Source organism: Lepidochelys olivacea (assembly GCF_965140295.1).
Source record: "Lepidochelys olivacea isolate rLepOli2 genome assembly, chromosome: 6".
Classification (NCBI taxonomy): domain Eukaryota; kingdom Metazoa; phylum Chordata; order Testudines; family Cheloniidae; genus Lepidochelys; species Lepidochelys olivacea.
Window position 1 is genome coordinate 44,588,701 of NC_140416.1, and position 6,944 is coordinate 44,595,644.

The following is a 6,944-nucleotide window of genomic DNA, read 5'->3' on the forward strand; positions in this document are numbered from 1 at the left end:
ATCCTTTAGGATAGGTTGTAGATCCTTAATAATGCGTTGGAGGGGTTTTAGTTGGGGGCTGAAGGTGACGGCTAGTGGCGTTCTGTTATTTTCTTTGTTAGGCCTGTCCTGTAGTAGGTAACTTCTGGGAACTCTTCTGGCTCTATCAATCTGTTTCTTTACTTCTGCAGGTGGGTATTGTAGTTGTAAGAAAGCTTGACAGAGATCTTGTAGGTGTTTGTCTCTGTCTGAGGGGTTGGAGCAAATGCGGTTGTATCGCAGAGCTTGGCTGTAGACGATGGATCGTGTGGTGTGGTCAGGGTGAAAGCTGGAGGCATGCAGGTAGGAATAGCGGTCAGTAGGTTTCCGGTATAGGGTGGTGTTTATGTGACCATTGTTTATTAGCACTGTAGTGTCCAGGAAGTGGATCTCTTGTGTGGACTGGACCAGGCTGAGGTTGATGGTGGGATGGAAATTGTTGAAATCATGGTGGAAACTTCAAATCCAGACTCCAGCGAGAAACTGCTGAATTGGAATTCATTTGCAAATTGGATACTATTAATTTAGGCTTAAATAGAGACTTGGAGTGGCTAAGTCATTATGCAAGGTAGCCTGTTTCCTCTTGTTTTTTCCTACCCCCCCCCCCCCCAGATGTTCTGGTTTAACTTGGATTTTAACTTGAAGAGTGGTCAGTTTGGATGAGCTATTACCAGCAGGAGAGTGAGTTTGTGTGTGTATGGGGGTGGGGGGGATGTGAGAACCTGGATTTATGCAGGAAATAGCCCAGCTTGATTGTCATGCACATTGTGTAAAGAGTTGTCACTTTGGATGGGCTATCACCAGCAGGAGAGTGAATTTGTGTGGGGGGGTGGAGGGTGAGAAAACCTGGATTTGTGCTGGAAATCACTTTAGATAAGCTATTACCAGCAGGACAGTGGGGTGGGAATAGGTATTGTTTCATATTCTCTGTGTATATATAAAGCCTGCTGCAGTTTCCACGATATGCATCTGAGGAAGTGAGCTGTAGCTCACGAAAGCTTATGCTCTAATAAATTGGTTAGTCTCTAAGGTGCCACAAGTCCTCCTTTTCTTTTTACTATATTTAATGACACTGGAAGCAATTCCCAGTCTTTTTTTGTTGGAGCAGCAATGTTTTGTCACCTTGTCATGTCAGTGTATGGGTACGATCTGTAGACAACAGCCAAACCTAAGAATAATTCTTAGAGAGAGACCAAGGCAGATAGAGTCAGGCAAGAAACCAGAATGTTATTGGTTATAAGCTCAACTTCTAAAAAAGAAGTGCATCACCATTTCTTCCAAGATCTACTGCCTAAGCATTAATTTAAACAGAACTTGTAACATTACCTATAATAATGCTCTCTGATGGCTCCCAATATTACAACCCTTTTTGCAATAGATTAAAATAGACTGCAACCACACACACCCCTTTCCCACAACCCCTTCCTCCATACCCTTGCACAATTGTAACTCTCTCTCTCGTGTTTGGCTATTTTTCTCTTTCCTGTTCTTTTCTGTTTCTCTCTCTCTCTCTCTCTTTCCATTCTAATCTTGTTCTGTTTTTTTCTCTGTCTTTTTTCTTCTTCTGTTCCCCTCCGTCATCAGTAAACGACAAGCTGCTCAGCAGGGGGGCAGTACTATGAGAACAGAGAAAATTAAAGCAGCTTTGGCCAGTGGACTATGCAGCTTGCATCTGCGCCCCTTTAACCCTGGTGGACCAGTAGGCCCTCTCTGTATAAGTGACAAGCTGTGGTTTGTGTCACAGCTGCAATCGTCTCTTCTCAGAATAGCTTGAAATGGTTTGGGCCTTTGGTCTCTTATCTAGCTTGAAGATCAACTTCCTTAAATCTATTGCCCTCTAGATCCATACTCTTTTATTCCATCCTTGCCTGATCCCTGAACTTTTCTGTTTTCATTTAGTCTAGAGGAGGCTGTACAGTATACTGCTCTCCCTTAACATAATGTGTGTACTCACAGTACACATGTTAAACAGGCCCTTGTCCCACAACACACTTTTCACTGGAAATAATAAATTACACCTAACTGGGATTGATTTTCAGGCTGCTATTACAGTTTGTCTCGTGTGATGAAAGATTTTGCTGCATGCTTCACTGTGGTCTGTAAAAATCTCCATCCTTTTTCAAAACCTCATTCCTTCAAATGGCCATAAACCATACAAGCTTGACTTTTGGGGAAGATGACGACTTTAGTCTCCCGGGTTCTCACTATAGCACTTCACACAAAATGCCTTGAAATAATTTTAGATCCTTCTAAAAAACAATCCATGAAACAAACCACCAGCAACAGAAATGGAAAACACCTGAAGGAGAAACACACCATATGCCCTGTGGTGTTGAGGAACAATAAGGCACACTAGGAAAGCAGTTAAGAACGTGCCCTTTCATGCCTTGATGTTAGAAGGCAAATGGTACATTTTCTCCTTAAACCCATCTGGTGCTGGGCATACATGCACATTCCTGTGCTATTACTTTAATTCTCTGTCCACTCAAATCAACAGAACACCAGACTATACCTGCAGCAGTGAAGCTGTTAATGCTGCATTTCCTTGTTTGTGCCACCTCCTTAGCATTCTTCCAGCATAGTTTCTGGTGTATGAATTAAGTTTTCATTAACATTTCCTGAGAGAAGCAAGGATCCTATTATTAACCACTGGAGGTGTTAATTTACATAGGAATCTGAATTTCTATAAGGTATTTCCCTCTGCATCAGGAGGCTCTGACACAAATTGGTTTAATTTGATCACTTTTAAAAGATCATGTAACAATTAAAGACAAATAAATGAAATTAAAATAAAATTGAATCCACCCTTTCAGTAATATGACTTCTGATTTAATTTTACCCAGTCTAATGAATAAAAAATGAGGTGTCCCTCCTCCCACACCGCATCCCATGCTTGTGTGAAACATGCCAGCATGTGGCTCTGACAGTGCCACCTGCTGGCTAATGGCCGCCCCTAGCTTTATCTATCTGCTTTTAGATTGCTACTTTGGGGACTTTAATAATTATGTATTACTATTATAAAACTGCTTAAAAATGTGCAAGTGCTGGATATGTAAAAAAGACATGGGGTAAAGTCTTCAAAAGCATCTAAATGACATAGGAGCCTATGTCCCATTTTCAAAAGCAGGCTAGGCACCTTGGAGTCTAAGTATCACTGGAAATTGAGTTTCTTGATTCTTAAGTGCCTAAACCACTCTTGAAAATGGGACTTAGTCTCCTAAATCATGTAGATGCTTTGAAAATTTTAACCATGGCCCCTGCAATGAAGAGTTTATAATTGATTTTAGGTCCAACATAATGAATGGAAGCAAACAACAGAGAAAGGATGGGGCAAAGAAAGGACAAGGGTTATAGCAGTAAGTTCTTGTTATTCAGAAGAGGTAAGTCTTAAGGAAGGATTTGAAAGAGGTAGAAACTTAGGTAAATTCTGACTATTTAATTTTATTTATTTAGGATCTAATTTTGCAACCTGTACTCATGTTGAATAGTACAGTCTTATGTGTAACACTACTGAAATCAGTGGGATGACTAGCATGAATAAGCACTGCTTACTGTGAATAAAAGTCCATGACCTTGTTTGTGTCTTGATTTATAAAGCACCTGTAAAAACTCAGTGCACTGATACAAAGAGTAAAGCATATGCCCTGCTGCCCTGGTATAATGTGCTTCCAGAGTTCCACCAAAGCCAGCATCCACAGACTATACTATCTTATGTGTCTGAATGGTCTTAAAGTGCTGCCCTATTGGCTCCAGTTACACTCTCACACTGAGGAACCCAGCTTTAAAAATGTCAAAGCTGTGAGAACAACAGATACTTCAACAACATCTCATATTAACCCATGTTGGAGACAATTGTCTTTTCTTTCACTTTTTTTTTCATAGTGACAGTGTATTAAGCACTTAGCTGCCATTATTGCCACCACCAGCAGATGTGATCTTAAGAAGGTAGGGTGAGTTTCAAAAACCATGCTCTCTACAGAAAGGCGAGGCAGCCTACATTTCAGTGAGACAGTTCCCGTTTTCCAGACTTAATGCCATTCTTTAAAGGTAGCCTAAACATATTTTTTTAAACATTGGGCTATTGCCCATTCTCCCTCCCCCCTTATGATGTATATAGAAAATGAAAGGTTTTTCCTCTATACTCTATCCTGCTTATTATGTATCTTAGAACTATCAGGAATGTCAAGTCTGATATTCCCTAGTTTTGCTGAAGGACCTTCTGGGTGTTTTTGAGCATATTTATCATGAGCTCTCACACTGTAATTGAGTCAGGTATTGAATCTTTAACAAAGACTCTCTTGCTCCAATGTGTCCATTAGGCATTAGAATTAAAATGTGACAGAAGTTAAAAAGAGGAAAACTCAGCAAATAGCAGCCAGTTGCAAAGTGTCTGCAGGTGAATGTCTCTGCCAGATTTAAAGTGCCAGGCCCAGAAAGACATGTTGGGAAAAAGTTGCTATAAGAAACTGTAGAAACCATAGGTTATTTTTTCTTTAGTGTAGACAAGACCTGAGTTTCCATTGTAAAAAACAAGCAGGGGCCCAGGGAAGGTGCGGGAGAGAGAGACAAAAACCTTTTCAGGCCCTTGATTTCCCCTCATTTATGTAAAAAAGGGCACAAGCCCAATTCCCTTCCACTTTTTGTTTCATCTTTGAAGGTTACATTTAACTGCTATTTTGTCTTGTTTTTAAATGAAAAGGATTATGGGCATCATTTGATTTGTTGTATTTTTCCTGGCAGTGATGGATTTATAGTAACTGCATCTAATGTATGGAATTTCCTGATTAGAATGATCTTGGAGAAATTCCTTAAACATATTGTGTTCATTTATCTTTATGGGAACCATTAATTACAACTTAGTTTGACAAGTGCAGCACCATAATCATAAGCAAAATCCTTAAACACAAAAATTTGATCTGATTAAACTAAAAAAAATTATATAGTTGACAACATACATTGATCTGAAAAGTATGGCTCTTCGAAGAGAGCATGCAAAAGTTGTCCAAATTAGATAAACAAAGGCTAATATTATTCTGGGATGTATTAATAGGAATGTTGTATGTAAGGCATGGGCGTAACTGTCCCACGCCACTTATTATGAGTGAGGCCTCAACTGGAGTACTGCATCCATTTCTGGGCATCACACTTTAGAAAAGATGTAGACCGGGCCACTGGAACAGCAGGGGCCAAGGGCCCATCACTTTTAAAAGGGAGGGCTATGCCATCTCACTTTTTACTGGCTGTAAGGGCGAGCAACAGAGAGCAATGAGTGGGGGGCACAGTCTTGGTGGGAAGAGGAAGCGTTGGAGTTGACCTTGGGGGAAGAGGCAGCATGGGGGAGGGGCCTTGGGGGAAGAGGCAGTGCAAGGGCAGGGGATTGGGGAGAAGGGGTAGTGCAGGAACTGGACCTCACGGGGTATGGGTGTCAGGACCATGGTTCAGGCACCAGTGCCCTCCCCCCCCGCTACATTTAGGGAGCTTCCATTGCTCCTGATATAGACAAATTGGAGAGAGTTTAAAGGAGAGCAACAAAAATGATAAACCTGAGCTATGAGGAAGGGTTAAAAACTAGGTATGTTTAGTCTTGAGAAAAGAAGCCGGGGGGCGGGGGGGGGGGAAAGAGAGAGAAGAGGACCCTGGTAATAGTCTTCAAATATGGTAAGGGCTGTTCTAAAGAGGACTGGGATCAATTGTTCTCCATGTCCACTGAAGGTAGGACAAGAAGTAATGGGCTTAATCTGCAGCAAGGGAGATTTTTAGGTTAGACATTAGGAAAAACTTTCTAACTAGACTGGAAGTTAAGCTCTAGAATAGGCTTCCAAAGGAGGATGTGGAATTTCCATCATTAGAGATTTTTAAGAACAGGCTGGACAAACTCCTGTCACTGATGGTCTAGGCTTACCTGGTCCTGCCTCAGTGCAGGGGGCTGGACTTGACAGCTCAAGGTCCCTTCCAGCCCTACATTTCTGTGATTCTAAGACTGTTCAAGTGATGAAAAAAGGAAAGGTGGTACATATAAAGAAAATACAGTAACATGGTTGAAAATATTTTAATCTGCTAAACATACTAATTAAAATGTTATATTGGAGAAATCTGTACTTGTCACTGCTTGGTCATTCACTTGCACATTGTATATTTATGACTGCTAAATCCCAAATGTAGGATGCAATATGTAACAAGGACCTAAAAAGAGGGATATACAAAAGTTATTTGAGCAGGAAAATTAGAATGCTGTGAGATTCATTCCTTTAAAATTAACAATTCTTCCTGTAATCTCAGTGTCATGATTCATTTCTGACAATTTCTGCAGTTAAAGTGAGGGGATGCCAAGCCTATGTGAAACACAGGTGACTTTGGGATTAAAATAAGCGATGTCCCTCAGAATGAAGGACACATGAGAGGTATGGTTGTATATATGTTTGTGTAAGGATCATAGGGTTACACAGAGAATAGATTCCAAAGCTCAGTGTAAATGAAAACAGCTCTGGATGAGCTTTAATTTGAAAGCCTGAATTGTTTCAGCTTTGTTTGATTCTTGAACACAAGAGCATGTTGGCTATGAATTTAGATTACTTTGGATAATTCCATCATTCCTGGCATCACTCTCATCACAATTACCTTGTTAAAAAGCCCACCATTTCTTAAATGTTAGAATACTATTTATGTATGTTACGCATCACATCATTCAAGCAATAACCTTGTCTAGTAAAGCATGTAGGAACTGTGTCTTGCAGATCACCTTTTACCGCAAAAGCAAATATATCAGAATTATAGTCCTATATTTGTTGGCTAGAGACAAATCAAGTTAATCCTACCACAGGGATTGGGGAGGGGGCGATTCTCTGAACCCCACTGGTCCCAATTTATATCACTTCAACTTTCAGTCACTGATGTGAAGATATGCATTGAATGGGGATAGGATTATC